General features: G+C 38.4%; 1 protein-coding gene across 25 annotated transcripts in view; it reads left to right on the plus strand.

The window, feature by feature from the left end:
* The window catches only part of LOC307187328 (uncharacterized protein), a 666,419-nt gene that overhangs the window by 267,875 nt on the left and 382,925 nt on the right, over positions 1 to 15,619 (plus strand). For 2 of the 25 annotated variants that reach the window (XM_079923232.1, XM_079923231.1), the window contains one exon: positions 2,165 to 2,290. The exons of the other annotated variants lie outside the window; for them this stretch is intronic. The gene's annotated coding sequence lies outside the window, so the exon portion shown is untranslated. The remainder of the gene's footprint in view (positions 1 to 2,164; positions 2,291 to 15,619) is intronic. 25 annotated transcript variants of the gene reach the window in all.

Consider the following 15,619-nt stretch of genomic DNA (forward strand, 5'->3'; position numbering starts at 1 on the left):
TGTAGTCCATTAATTCTCAGAGCTCCAGGCAAGGCTGACAATTCATAAGTGGTAAATCCGGAGAGTTATGAAGATATTAAATCTCACATCTGGTGAGAAAATGTGTTATTTCACTGGGTTGATTGATGGACACTTTCCCATTACAGTGCAATTTGGGAAATCACACTGTTAATTGCTAGGGTTTTAGTAGAGCTCTGTAGTTCAATTCCAATTACTTTAGTTTTGAAAAACAGAACAGCTGGATGGTAAAACTGCCTGGAGCTGTCACCGAGGGAGGGCACAAGCCAGCAACCCGACCTCTGCCATTCCTGACTTGTATTTTCTACAGAACTGTTGGTTAGTGAAATTGCAGGCCCCTGGTATTAGATCTCCTTGCCACGTGCTTTCTTCTGGCTCAGGAGCAAGTCTGTTTGCTTACCGCTCAGGTGATCACCACCCCATAATCTGGAGCCCTCCCATTATTACTCATTTGCCTCCCTCTTCACAGGGGAGAGATGAGAAAAGTTAAATCCCATCACTTCCTGATCCCTTACTGCAAGGTGATCGCTTCCTTGCTTTAGAGCCAAGTGAAGTGTTTTTATTTGGTTGTGTTTTTTTTTGCGGTAAGCGGGCCTCTCACTGTTGTGGCCTCTCCCGTTGCGGAGCACAGGTTCCAGACGCGCAGGTTCAGCGGCCATGGCTCACGGGCCCAGCCGCTCCGCGGCATGTGGGATCTTCCCGGACTGGGGCACGAACCCGTGTCCCCTGCATCGGCAGGCAGGCGGACTCTCAACCACTGTGCCACCAGGGAAGCCCCCAAGTGAAGTTTTCAACCTCCTCCTCAGAGATTTATTTTGCTGTCATATTGACCTTTCAAGTCTCTGTCTATGGGGCAAATTACGTGTCTGCACGCATGACCTCGTTGTCTCTGTCTAAATATAGAAAGAACAACTCCAGTTGTGGTGTGGAAATGACCTGGTGCCAGCAGCTAACTGTAATCAAATTGGACGATTCAGCGCTCACTCCCCACATCTACCAGGCTCACTGATTGAGCCAGATGCGGATCAGATGCTTTTTTGGTTAATGTACTCTGGGCCCCAGGAGTCTCTTCCTTGCTTGGTGCAGCTGTGAATATATAAGGGGCTTTCTTTAGAAGTTTCAGGATTTACGGGCCATAATGAAATGAAGGCATGGCAACTCTGAAAATATCTCGAGGAGGACAAAAATTGGGGAAGGGTTTCAAGGAGAAATATTTGTGAAGAGAAGGAAAGCTTTGTTGTGCAGATGGGAAATTTAGAAAAAATAGTGTCTTGCCTTTCTAGAATCTCTTCTTACTTTTCAATATATATCTTTGATACTGTAAATTCAAATTAATTTTTTTTTAATGCCCTGTTAAATTAATGCTCTTGAAATATGTGTTCAGTATATTTTGACAGGGCAAGCTGAAAGGCAGGGGCTGCAGAGAAGGAATCTTTCCTCTCTGGAAGCTGTCCTGAGCAGTGTACTCTGGGCCCAGGACTACATGATACTCAGCTAAACAAATACCTGCTCAAACTACTATTACTCTTTGGGGAATCCTTTTTGGGAACCTTACTCCTCGCTCCTTCCCTCAGAGGTTTGCAATACGGTGACTATATATCTCTGTGGTCTGTGCCTTGTTCTAACACAATTATTAACACCCCCTATAACTCTCAAAAGAGTGTGGAATAGGATAATAGATTATATAGTCACCCTGCTCATCAATGTATGTCTTTTGAACCACAAACAGTATTGAACCCGAAAGAAAATCTGTTAAGTAAAAATTTCTCAGTCTCCCTCTATTGGCCTGTCCTGTTCTTTACCTTTGTAGACAGATACCCCAGGGAGTGACCCATCCCTCAGTCAAGCCACTCATAAAACCCCAAGTCATGGAAATTTATGTCTAGTGGAACCCTTAAAACAAATAAGTAAAAATCCTCACTGCAAATTAAAGGGATTGACTACTTTCAAAAGCCAAGACAATGGTATTCATAAACGTTCGTTGTTGTCATTTGTCATTATTTTTTTACTTTGTATTTTGCATCAGTGGCAAATCTGTCACTTCTGACATCTTGAAATACTACCTTTCTAAGCTGTTGAATTATCTCCTCTAACTCTTTTCTTCCTTACACTTAACAGGCCTATTACTTTTACTCTTCTCTTGTAGGTCTTCTTTTCTACCTTCTCACCCCTGGGTGTCTGTCCTGTTGCCTTTCCAGCTAGCATCTGGCTCATTTCTTTTCTGAAGACTGGACAGAGCTTTTGAACAAGGTGTGTCTGGTGGTGAGCAGAGGTAAGATTGTTTATGTGTACCTTTTTGAGGGAACCCAAGCACTGCCAGCTGCATTCCTAATGTGCATTTTATCAGTGGAGACTTGACTCTTCATTATACTCCTCCAAAGCCATTTCTTGACAGTATGGATTTTACTGTCTTGTTTAAGTGTGTGCACTAGATATTTTTCTTCATTGAAATTAATTTACAGTCAGCCTTCTGTATCCAGTTTCTGCATCTGTGGGTTCAACCAACCACAAATCAAAAATATATGGAAAAAAAATTCCAGACATTTTGAAAAAGCAAAACTTGAATTTGTTGCACACTGGCAACTATTTACATAGCATTTACATTTGTATCAGGTATTATAAGTAATCTAGATGATTTAAAGTAGACTGGAGGATGTACACAGATTATATGCAGATACTATGCCATTTTATATAAGAGACTTGAGCATCCACAGATTTTGGCATCTGTAGGGGAATTGGAACCAATCCCCTGTAAATACTGAGAGACGAGTGTACTTATACTCCTAATAATAAGGGCCATTTATTTAGGTTCTAGCTTGTACCGTCAACCAAACTAATAATGCAGGAGGCTGCAAGTAAGAAAATGGTTTATTTGGGGTTTTAAGAATTGCAATTCCAGAGACCCACGTTCCGGTAACCTGAAAGAGTGTTTTGAGGAAGGGACAGAGTCAGGCTTATAAAGACAGAAACCCACTAGGCTGTTAAAAGTTGCTTGGTGAGAATTGTGATTAACTTTGATGCTAGTCAGAAAATATTTGCCCTTAAGGAATCATGAGTTATTTTAGGGTAAGGGCCTGATAAGTGTCTTGAATTTCTGGTGGGTGTTCTGGATGACTTCATCAGGTCAATAGGTTGGATTCCATTTAGGCTGAGATGGTGCGTAAGTCACACTTCCTTATCGGCCTCTTGGCTCCATTGAAGAGAGCTCTCTTAGCAATACCAACTCCATTTTGACTTTCCTTTCACAGTACTCAATCTTGATCTTCCAGAAGGTGCCCAAGATTCAGTTATATTTCATTTCCTTCCTTTCCAAAACTGCTATTACGCAGAAAATTGGTTTTTTTTTAATTTTAGTAATTTAGTTATTCATAGTTCTGTAATCATTTCCCATGTGTGATTTCTGTCTCTCTGGCTATATTTAAAGCATACTGGCTAGTAGAAACCATGTCTTCATGAACTTTTCAGATCTCTTACAGAACTGAGGTGAATATCAAGTAAATGAAAAATTTGCATTGGTCACCTTGACAGGTCCTTGACCAAAGATGTCAGTACCATTCTTGGATATAGGAACTGTTTCAGTCAGGGCTCTTTGAAAGCATCAGAAACCACTTCTAACTTACTTAAGTAAAAGTGAGAATGTTGCTGGGATCTATTGAAAGGTTATGGGGGTTGCCCAGAAAATTGAAGGAACAACAGAAAACCTAGTCTTAGGAACAGTTGGATTTATAGGAGACCTAAGGTTCCAAATCATTGTTATTAAGAAGAAAATTCTTTGGTCTTCGTGTTTTTTGGTTCAAGATTCAAGCTATAGAACTGAAGTAAGGTCTTATATTCAGGGAAGGTGAGCATCTGGATCACTGTTTTTTTGAACAAGGGAAGGTGAGCATCTGGATCACTGTTACCTTCATGACTGGGACCAATGAGTAGATAAAGACTTCAAAAAGCCCTACCTCTAAAGCCCTCCTCTTTCTGTATGCTACTTCAGACTCCACACATCTAAAGGTACAATGATAGCATTACCAGCCCATGGAGTGTCCTCTGAGCCATCCCACTGTTCTTTCTTTCACATTTCTTATCCAAGCAAACACGCATGTAGCTCTACTACTCTATCATGCATGTGTTTATAGATCATCCTATGGCTTTCCGGCATTTAGAGGTTTTATTGTAAGCTTTTATATCTCTGTGACATCTACTGGATTTCTATGCAGGTTAAGGGAATGAATGACAATGCAAAGTTGCTAGGTTTGATAGAATGCTATTAAGCAGGGAAATTTATGCATGATTTGAAAATTCTAAGTTATAACAATTTTATATTCCCTTTAGTCATATGCTCAAAGTAATGTGCCATCCTATTATTCTTCCCAGCTAAATTTTTAAATTGAAATTTCTTGAAATGGGTGAAGTTGTTAAAATAATTGTTTTCACTATGTTTTCTCTATTACCTCTTCTCAGATAAGATCAACCTCCTCATTCCTAAAAATTAGCAGTTTCTACAGAATGCTAGTAAATAGAGTATATACAGTCAAAGGTAGCCTCTTGGAGAACATTAAAGAGATGGGGTGATAGACTCTGAAATTATTATGTCCTATATAGTAACATTATTTTTTCTTTGCACCATCAAGATATTGTGCTAGATATAAAAATTGCTTTTATTAATTTGCATCATCATATTATGATGTGTCATTAATATTTTAGGTATTAATATTTAATATTTCATTGTAAAATTGTCAACTTATCATTAATAATTAAAATAATTTATGTATTTTAAATCATGATTGGGCTTCCCTGGTGGCACAGTGGTTGAGAGTCCGCCTGCTGATGCAGGGGACACAGGTTCGTGCCCCAGTCCGGGAAGATCCCACATGCCGTGGAGTGGCTGGGCCCGTGAGCCATGGCCACTGGGTCTGTGTGTCCGGAGCCTGTGCTCCGCAACGGGAGAGGTCACAACAGTGAGAGGCCCACGTACCGCAAAAAAAAAAAAAAAAAAACATGATTGAATTATATTATAGAATGCTGCCTCTTTTTTTTTTTTTTTTTGGTAAGACTTGCCTGATTTTTTTAAAAGAAAGCCTATAGGAAAAAAGCTAACACTAGCTTTTGTTTGTAGTGTAATTATGATATTTTGAAGTACTTTTATATCTGTTACTTAATATTTTGGTCATAATTGTGATATGAGAATGACAGGTGATTAAGGATGGGGGTTTGAGTGTCATGGTACCAGTCAACATGGAGATGGAAAACAACCATGTGAATAATCAATTAATCATACTACATAATGGAGCCCCAATAAAATCTCTGAACACTGAGACTTGGGTGAGCTTCCTTTGTTGGCAACTCTATGTGTATTGTCATGTATCACTGCCCGGAGAGTAACATGTAGAGAAGACAGTGAGAGCCCCATGGTTGGTACTTCCCTGGACTCCACCCTATCTGCTTCCTCTCTTGGCTGGTGTTCATCTGTATCCTTCCCTGTAATAAACTGTAACTGTGAGTATAGCAGCTTTCAGGGAGTTCTGAGAGTCCTTCTAGAGAAATAATGAGACTGAGGGTGGTTTTGGAATACCCCGAACTTCCAGTTAGTGTCAGAAGTGAGGGCAGATTTGGAGACTGTGCCCTCTAATTTTGCGGTTGCCTGAACTCCCAAGAAACTGGCCTAAACTCTCACAATAAGGTACTGATCCATTGGATTTTGAATGAATATAATATTGAAATTCTGAAGTTATTAATTTTTTTATTCTATCCTATCATGTCAGTTATTTTATAAAAGAAACTAATTATGGATGCAATTTGGCATATTTGTGCCAGACTTCACTCCTAAATTAATTATTTTTCCAAGTTTATTAGGACCATATCAGTTCAACTACTGGTTGGTTGTTATTTTTTGTTTCTTTGTTTTTTAAAAAATATTTATTTATTTATTTGGTTGCACCGGGTCTTAGTTACAGCAGGTGGGCTCCTTAATTGCGGCAGGTGGGCTCCTTAGTTGCAGATTGCAGGCTCTTTAGTTGTGGCATGTGAACTGTTAGTTGCAGCATGCATGTGGGATCTAGTTTCCTGACCAGAGATCGAACCCAGGCCCCCTGCATTGGGAGTGTGGAGTCTTATCCACTGTGCCACCAGTGAAGCCCCCTGGTTGGTTGTTGAATGCCTACTATATGTGAGACACCACTTAATATTTTTCGCCATATTTTGGAAAAATCCAAGTCTTAGGTAAGCCTCTTTACCGTGCTTTCCATTTTGATGTTAGATTTGATGCATGTGTGTGAGTGTGTGCGCGTGTGTGTGTTGCCAGACATCAGAAATGAAGTGTATGATCATCTCAACAAATACTGTCACAGTCCAGCTAAAGAAACTGAGCAAATTAAATGATAGCTAGTTTAAGGCAAAGCAGGAATCAGAGTATAGATCTCTGGACTTCAGTGTACAGCATTATAATTGCATTTCCTTTCTACATGTTATTGGTTCAGAAAAATTCCAGACTCAAAATTTTCAAACTGGAGACATACAGGACATCTTCACACAAATTACAGCTCCCTCTGTAATTTCTAATACAAAGTTATGTGTTCGAGAAACAAAGGGAGCCACGTCTCTCAATATTTAGATTACTGAGCAGCTTTCTTAGGAATCATGGAAACTTCTTTCCAATGTGGTTGCTAATTCATCCCCAACCTGCTCTAAGCAAGTTACTAGTTGACAGAATTGAATGCTTACCCTAAAACATATGGGAAAGATACATACCTGAACTTGTTTAAATATGGGTAACTAGGACTACAGTTTGCATTTACAGTGACAGTGAAACATGTGGTTTCTGCAGAAGGTAGAGTGGGCAAACAAGCTTTCTTTAACACAGTGTGTTACTTTAGGCATGTTCTCTTCCCTTTTACTTATAACTGATAAATCCAAACCTAAGAAGGCATATAACTTGTTTTCAATGCTGGACGTGCCAGTTCTCCCCAGATTTCAGATTCCATTCCTTCTCAAAAATTTCCATGGAAGTCATCTTCACGGCAGAGGGAAGTGGCTTCTGCTTGTAGGATAGAGCAGCCTTTCACGAGCAAAAGTGCTTTGAAGTAAAAGCCTTTTGTTTGTTTTAATTTAAAAATTATGTTCTACATCTTTTATTCTTTAGCAAAATAACAATTAAAATTGTCACACCAGAGGTGTGTACCGTACTTATTTTGTAGTTTTGGATATTTATGTCACATGGTAGTCTACCTTTAACTCAGGTGAATGTGTATTCCAGTTTAAGAAGCACAGAGATAGAATATGTGAATTTTGGAGGCCGTAGGTTTCTGTTTATAGATGTTCTCAGAGTTTTTTGCATAGTAATATGGATTGAGAGTCAGAAAGAAGAGACTTACTAAGCAGCATTTCTCAAATATATTTTACCATAAAAGCTTTTTTACAGTGCTCACTGGCATCTTATGGAATGAGTGTTCCAAGGAACACAGTTTGGGAAAGGCTTGTCTAATTCAGTGTTACCTCTCCATTTTATTACATAAATAATATTTTTCTTAAAAGCTTTTATTAATTAAAAAGTTAAATACTATAAATATTAAGTCTATTATAACATTAAAAAATGATCTATTTTGTTACTTCTTTTAAAGTTTGTCATAAAACTTTGCTATTTAGATAAAGATTTTTACAAGATTTTCTCAGTGTTTGAAAATAGTGCCATTAGGTCAGTAGCCTAGAAATTAGAATAACTTGTTGCCTAGATTCTGACACCTATCTGCTCTGGGATTCTAACCTTTCTAGTCATATATAATCTCTCTTCACCTCAATTGCTTGTTTAAAAATTTTAAAAATCAAAATTAAAAAAAGAGGTTACACCTGTCCTATCAATTTCACAGTACATTTTTGTATTGAATTAGTTAAATTTACTGTATTAACTAGAAAGCATAACAATGTAAGACATATCAGTGTTATTACCATTGTTATAGGACTAAGCACATTTCCATTTAACCTTTTATAAATGTTGGATACAGTTGGTGGACACTTACAAACATTGCTGAAAACCATTTGAAGTAAAGTAATAATTGATTATTATCAAATGTGAGTTTCTTCTAGCAGTTTCCTCCATCATTTTTTACAAAGAACCCTCTCTATATGTTTATATAGGTTAGATAGCTTTAATTTGTTTCTTCTTATTTCCTCTCAGCTATCACAGCTTACCATTCCCATGGGAGGATTTCTTTTTCTTATAATTTATTTTTAAGTGAGATGGCACAACTGTTTTAGTTTAATGCATTTTTTCCCTAAAGTTCCCTGTAAGTGGCATTTATGAGCAATTTCAGATTTATTCCGTTATAATGGCATTTTAAAAAGATTATCCTTAGGCATTATGATGGTTTTAGAATAAACCTAGCTAAAATATTCATCTTTGTTGTGAAAAAGAAAGCTCCTAAATGTCTTTAAACATAGTCCATCTTTCAGAGACCTTCTGTTTGGAGACAAGTTTGTCTCCTGAGTAAACTGAACAACAGTAATTCATGGCATTGGTTCAGCATTGTGTATTTTCTAAGCGATTTGCAATCATCAGTTCATTTAACCACCCAGCAATCCCAGCACTGAGAAACAAATGTAGTCTGACCACCACCTGAGCTGGTATTAGCACCCCAAATTGCCTCCGTGCTCACATCGTCCAGGCTTGCTTTGATTAAAAATCACCCTTGGAACAAATGAAAAGCTACATGTAAGCTACTCCCATCTACTTCTTTGTCCTTTATTTGCTGATAAGTGGAGTAATGTATTGCCATTTCAGTGGGAGCTGTCTATGTCCCCAGTACTCCTTAGAGGTAGTGTGCTTGTGTAATTATGACAGAATGGTGTGGTAAGATCCTTTTAGGGAACTTTTTGTACTCACCTTTTGAGGTCCAACTCAGATGTTATTTTATAACTGAAATGTTCCATATCACTTCTCCTTCTGTCTTCCCATGATTTAATTAATTTCTCCCAAGGGAACCCTCCTGCACTGTTGGTGGGAATGCACATTGATACAGCCACTATGAAGAACAGTATGGAAGTTCCTTAAAAAACTAAAACTAGAACTACCATACGACCCAGCAATCCCACTACTGGGCATATACCCAGAGAAAAACATAATTCAAAAAGAGTCATGTACCACAGTGTTCATTGCAGCTCTCTTTACAATAGCCAGGATATGGAAGCAACCTAAATGTCCATCAACAGATGAATGGATAAAGAAGATGTGGTACATATATACAATGGAATATTACTCAGCCATAAAAAGAAATGAATTTGAGCTATCTGTAGTGAGGTGGATGGACCTAGAATCTGTCATACAGAATGAAGTAAGTCAGAAAGAGAAAATCAAATACTGTATGCTAATGCATATATATGGAATTTTAAAAAGCAGTACTGATGAACCTAGTGGCAGGGCAGGAATAAAGATGCAGATGTAGAGAATGGACTTGAGGGCACCGGGGGAAAGGGGAAGCTGGGATGAAGTGAGAGAGTAGCACTGACATATACATATTCCCAAATGTAAAATAGATAGCTAGTGGGAAGCAGCTGCATAGCACAGGGAGATCAGCTCAGTGCTCTGTGACCACCTAGAGGGGTGGGATAGGGTGGGTGGGAGGGAGGCTCAAGAGGGAGGGGATATGGGGATATATGTATACATATAGCTGATTCACTTTGTTGTACAGCAGAAACTAACACAACATTGTAAAGCATTTATACCCCAATAAAGATGTGAAAAAAATTAATTTCTCCCTCCTGTGTTCTCACAGAATTTTATACATACTTCTTTTACAGCTCTTACCACAATTTTGGTGTAGCTTTAAGTCTAGACTGGGAACATTTCTATGGCCTGTAACTATGTCTTATTTATAAATCTACCTTCATCCCTTGGCACGGTGTCTGGAATATGTGGAAACCCAAGCATCTTTAAATCCCATTTTAGAACTCAGCTTCTCCAGGTGGCTTTCACCAAGCTATCTACCCTTTGCTCTACTTGATGTGGGTGGTAGAAGCAGGGTGTCCAGATCAGATGGGTTTAGTACAGTCTCCCTGGAGGCATTACTGTTTTGGCTAATTTCTCAAAATGAAATGCTAAGATTTTGGTGAAGCTGATAAGAGGAAGCAAACAGGGTCTGTGAAAGTTCCAGGGCCAGTAACAGCATAACAGATTGTGAATAGTCTGAATAACAGTGGCCAGCACACGTCAGCATCCTCTTCATCATCATCACTGCTGCTGTCATCGTACAGTTACCCTTTACTAAGCACTTTCTAGGTGCCTGATCCTGTCCTAGGTGTCTTACAGACTTCTTTATCTCATGTGATAATCACCATGGCCATGCAATGTAGGAATTATCCTCGTACTTTCTCAGGTAAAAAAAAGAAAAGAAATGTCAGAAGTCAGATTCAGAGAGACTAAGAAACCCTCTCAAATTCTTGTAGTAGCTAGTAAAGCGAGGTAGCCGGGATTGAACCTCATGGCATGAAGGTTGTGTCTTTACTGCCTTGTGTCATTTGGGTACGTTCTTGGGCCTGCTTGCTTCTTGGAATACCTGCCGATTATATTGCTTCTCTTTTCTCCTTTGTCCATGAACCTGCAAGTGGTGAGCAACCAAGAGACTACATTCAGTGATGCTTTTCAGTTCTATGATTCTGTTCAGAATCCACACAGAATCCACACTGTTCAGAAAGGCCTCCTGTAGAAGGAGTCGCCATTAACTGCAAATGGAGCTCTGATCACAGGAGGAATGAGGACAGGAGCTGAGACCGTTATTCTGTATTCTGAGATGTCAAAAGCGGACCATAACAGCTTTCATGTTTTCATTCCTTGCTTTGAGGCCTCCACCTTGAAGGCTACCTTTCTTCTCAGGTCTCCCAAATGGTTTTTATTCTCAAAATTATAAAAGGCAATGCTATTAGTACATGCTCTTGCTGGTTAAGGAAGCAAAAACTTTTCAAATCTTGAGTACAATTACTTAGGGGGTGTTTAATTTAAAACAAGGCAGATTGAGCTCTATTGCTTGAGGTTAAAGATGTGACATGTTCCTTATAGTGTTTTGGACCATGTAGTGGCTCACTGCAGAGTCAGCTGGAACCATTTGAGAGTTGCCTGACACAATACAGAGTCACTTGCAATTTACATCAATCAAAGAAATCGATGAAATTTGCAAAGCTTTGTGGCTCTCTGAAGACTTAGGGGTTACTTACAATTCCAGCAAAGAGCGGCTTACTGTATTGAAGGGTACCATTCCATCTCCCATCCCTAACACACTATGTCATAAAATTAATTCAAGGGGAATTTAATTAATATGAAAAGGGTATAGAAGTGTGTGATCTGGAGTAGGTGTGTATGTGTGTGTCTTTCTATGTCTTTTTTTTTGGTGTGGAACATGCATTTGGAGATTTAGAAGATAGGTGGTTGTGATCATTTCTTCCTTTTCCTTTCCTTTTCTTTCATTTATATTCTTACTACCATAAGTTGCTTACATGTCTTTGAGTAAATCTTCATCCTTCAGCAGATGAGCATATTTATTTCTAAACTAATTTTACCTGATCCATCTTATGCATAGTTTGTTAAAAATTTAGCATTAAAGGTTATATGCTTTCTTCATCTTGCCCTATAAACATTTTTCTTGGATTGTAAAAATCTAGGTTAGAGGTCATGGATAATGGCAAGGTATGAAATTTTGGAAGCATTGAAATTTGTGAGCATCCAGAAGAGGAGGAAAATAATATAGAACATTGAATTTTTAGCCTTGTCACATTAATGGATAGAAAACTAGTAATTGGTATTAAAATGTGTTTTTAAGTACCATAAATTTGGTGGTGTTAACTTGAACAGTGTCAATATGATTAGGTTAACAAAGACTACCCTGAACAGTGTCAATATGATTAGGTTAACAAAGACTACCCTGAATTATAGCAAGACAAAAATACAGTGCCTTTCAAAAATATATACAGGCTATATATGAAACTGCAGAAATATTAACAACACAAGTTCTAAAAGTCCTGCTTGGTAAGAGTGGAACTGTTGAGTGTCTTTCAGGTAAAGGCAAGTGAGGGGTGAGAAATGGAAGTTTCTTAATTGGAGTGGGAAAATAAATTTTTTAATACATCAGGGAACATTTAATAGAATAGTTGGATTTCAGAAACAATTTAACAAAGGCCATAATGATAAATTACAAAAAACAGAAAATATGCGAGGTATATTTATCATAATGATTAGGTTTCTGGAAGCCTCTCAAGCAGCCAACTTAGAGTTGGAGCTGTTTGAGATCTAATGGGAAAAAATAGGATTGGGGGATAGAGGTAAAGAGTAATCCACTGAATGCTTTTATATAAATATTTTATGAGTATTCAAATAAAGCAATTAAGGCAGCACACTATATACATAATACTGATGCAATTTGTAGGTCTTAAAATTAGTAAGGATTTTTTACTATAAAAATTTCCAGCTACCAATCCCTTTCCCTTAGTAAATATTTTATTTTATTATTTTTATATTTGGGTTATTTTCCATTTTTCATTATTATTAAGAGTGTGATATTAAATATTCTTTAATCTTTCAGTTGACATAGTAAATATTTTAATAGCTTCTATCTTAAGAAACTACTTTTGAACATGCTGTGCTCTGTTTCAGTTATAAAGTTACGGCTCTTCAGCCACCCTCCCAGCATTTAACGGGTTCTGATCGAATCGCTCAGAGTTGCTGACCCTTTGTCCCAGGCTCTGTGGGTCTCCCGCCACGTCCTCTCTTCTCCTTCCTTCTCTCCCTCTTTCTCTGTCTCTCTGTCTCTCCATCTCTGTCTCTCTCTGGGAAATATATGTATTTTCAAGACTTCATGGGGGTGGAGAGTTAGGGAAGAAAACCTCTTACTTTACTTTTCCTTAGTTTTTTAAAATGAGTGTCCATAGCTCTCATCCTAATTATCCCCACTTGTAAAGTCAGAGAATTTGCGCATATTTGAACTATTTTTCATAATTACTGACCAAATATTTAAGAGTATATTCACATATACAGTACTTGGATTTAGAATAAAGAATTGGTTGACAACAGAGTTGTTAGAGCCCTGATGAGGAACACGGTGTTGCCTCCGAAAACTAACCAGGAGAATTCGGGAGGGGCCTAAAGAGGGAGGAGACAACCAACCTCCCAGAATCCTTCTCACTGGAATCCATCTTGGCTGAGAGATGTGCATGGCACGAGGAAGGACCCTGAGTCAGACCAAATATAGATCACGCAAGATGATTGGCCAGAGACGACCTGGAAACTAACTCCATTACCGTAAAACCTGAGACTGCAAGCCACGTGGCAGAGCAGTTCTCCTGGGTTCCCTTACCCTGCTTCTGTCTGCCGGGGCGCCCCTTCCCAATGAAGTCTTTTATCAGTACGTGTGTCTCCTCGGACAATTCATTTCTGAGTGGTAGACAAGAGCCCACTCTCGGGCCCTGGAAGGCGTCCCCCTTCCTGAAACAGATTTAGTATAGCACTTGTATACTAATAAAAATAAAGAAACCTAATTTACTCTCTAGAGCTCTTAAAAATGATAGTCTTAGAAAAATTTTAATTGGGCTAGGCACAATATGCTATATATATATTTAGCATTACAGAATAACCTTTATAGTAAGGAACCAGGGGTTTAAAAAATATTTTTAAAAATTTGCTGCTGATGTCAAAATGTAGGGATCCCCACCTGAAATTGCTCCCTTCTTTAGAGTTCCCTAATTCTGACTCTCTTGCTTCCCTTATTCCTACTGCCTTCTCTTTCCACACTTTCACTTGTTTTCATAAAGCAGATATGAAGCTTCATGGCCAGTGTGTGACCACCAGATGCTATGACTTCTCTGAGAAGACTTCCTAAAAGGGTCCCAGAATTGATGCACAGAGAACCCCTAGCTTCAACTAAAACTGCAGTATCATGCGTTCCAGGGGAGTCCGGTTCAGAGCTTAGCTTTTTAACTCACAGATCTACAGAGCTCAAGGATGGTAAAGGTCTTTTCAAGCTTTTGAAGAATTTATATGTGTAGGGGAGACCGAACTTTACCTCTCCCCATCTTTCTTAGGTTTTCAGCTGTGGCTCTTGAAAAAAAGACACAGGTTAACAAAGGAAAACAGTTTAAGGCAAGCAGCACACATCACACAAGAGAAAAAACTTTATGAAGAGTAGCTCAAAGTGGTGACTTCGAATTCTGGTTTATATACCCTCTTCAACAAAGAACAATAAATTTGTGGAGAAACGACAGGACAAAGGAACGAGGTTTTAGGCTCCCACGGTGATAAACTGTGGGAAGGTAAATATAAGGGAGAGAACTAATGGAGTTTGGATTGTTTACAGATTCCTCTGCTGCCATCTCTAGGTTGATAAGAGTCTGTTTTGAATAAAAGGAGAATTTATATCCTACCTTTAGGCAGAACAGGGGAGGTAGAGAGAGCTTTTCCTACATGCTGCCTCTTAATTGCCTTCAGCTCAAAATAATTTTTGTGTCAAAGAGGAATGTTTTGGCATGAAATATTTTGGTTTCCTTCATGTGCACGAGTGGAATCCCTATTTCAATAAAGTTTGGAATAATGCACATCTGATCTGTCTTAAATTACTAGGGATTAAGACTCCAGGAACAGGTGATTTCAGCAGTCATTGAAATTCAGAGAGAAAAGACGGCCCTTCCCTGAGTCTTTTCCACACCTTTTTTCATAGCATTGATGTCTGCATACTTTGTGTCCCAGCATCCCCTCTCTGCAGATTTTCTCTTTGTTCATATTCAAGATGAGCAATGACTGAGAGTCAGCCTTCTGGACTCTAGACCCAGTAGAATATTAATTAGCTTTGTGGTTTGTACAAAGGCACTTAAACTCTCCTGGCTTTACAGTTCCTACAAATGTAAAATGACTCCTTCTTCATGACCTTTAAGACAATTTACAGTTTAAAGTGTCTTTGATTCCTTGCATTTCTGGTCTTCAGGTGTATATTAAAATCTCCATTAGGCCATGGTTCTATATCTGACATATCTAGAACCATGTTGCTTATAATTTAGGCATTCAAAAAGTTGAATTCATTCAGTGGAAATAAAGTATTAAGGAATACATTCCTGCCATAACTTAAGGACTGTCTATCATATTTCCTTGTTCTCAGTGATGTATGCGTCACTCAGTGATGTATGTATGTTGGTGTATGGAATAGGGTTAACTCTGAAACTGTTTTTGGTGAGACCAGCCTTCTTCAGACTCAAGTTGACAGGTTGTAGTAACTTGATGTTTTGAGCTCGTGGGCTGTATGTCTATACAGACAAAGTAGAGAGAGAGTAGTGGAATCGTAATGAATTTGTACTATCATTTCCTATTAGGCAGCAGAGAAAATTTAAACCCCTACTCCCATACTCCCCCAAAAGAGCCCTCCTAAAAATAACAAATTCAGTTATAACTCATAAATAATCTATGGAGGATGATCCATTGCTCACCTGAGAACTATAACACTTTATCTCACTCAATTGGGGATGATGTAAATGAAGAATCATTTTCTGGTGAAAATGGCAAAGGAAACTGGATTTCTGGTTAAGGGGTTTTCATTGACAGCAGTTTTTCTTTCTTTTCTTTTTTTTTAACCAAGAGTTCCTGAACTTT

This window comes from Stenella coeruleoalba (genome assembly GCF_951394435.1).
Source record: "Stenella coeruleoalba genome assembly, chromosome: 5".
NCBI lineage: Eukaryota > Metazoa > Chordata > Mammalia > Artiodactyla > Delphinidae > Stenella > Stenella coeruleoalba.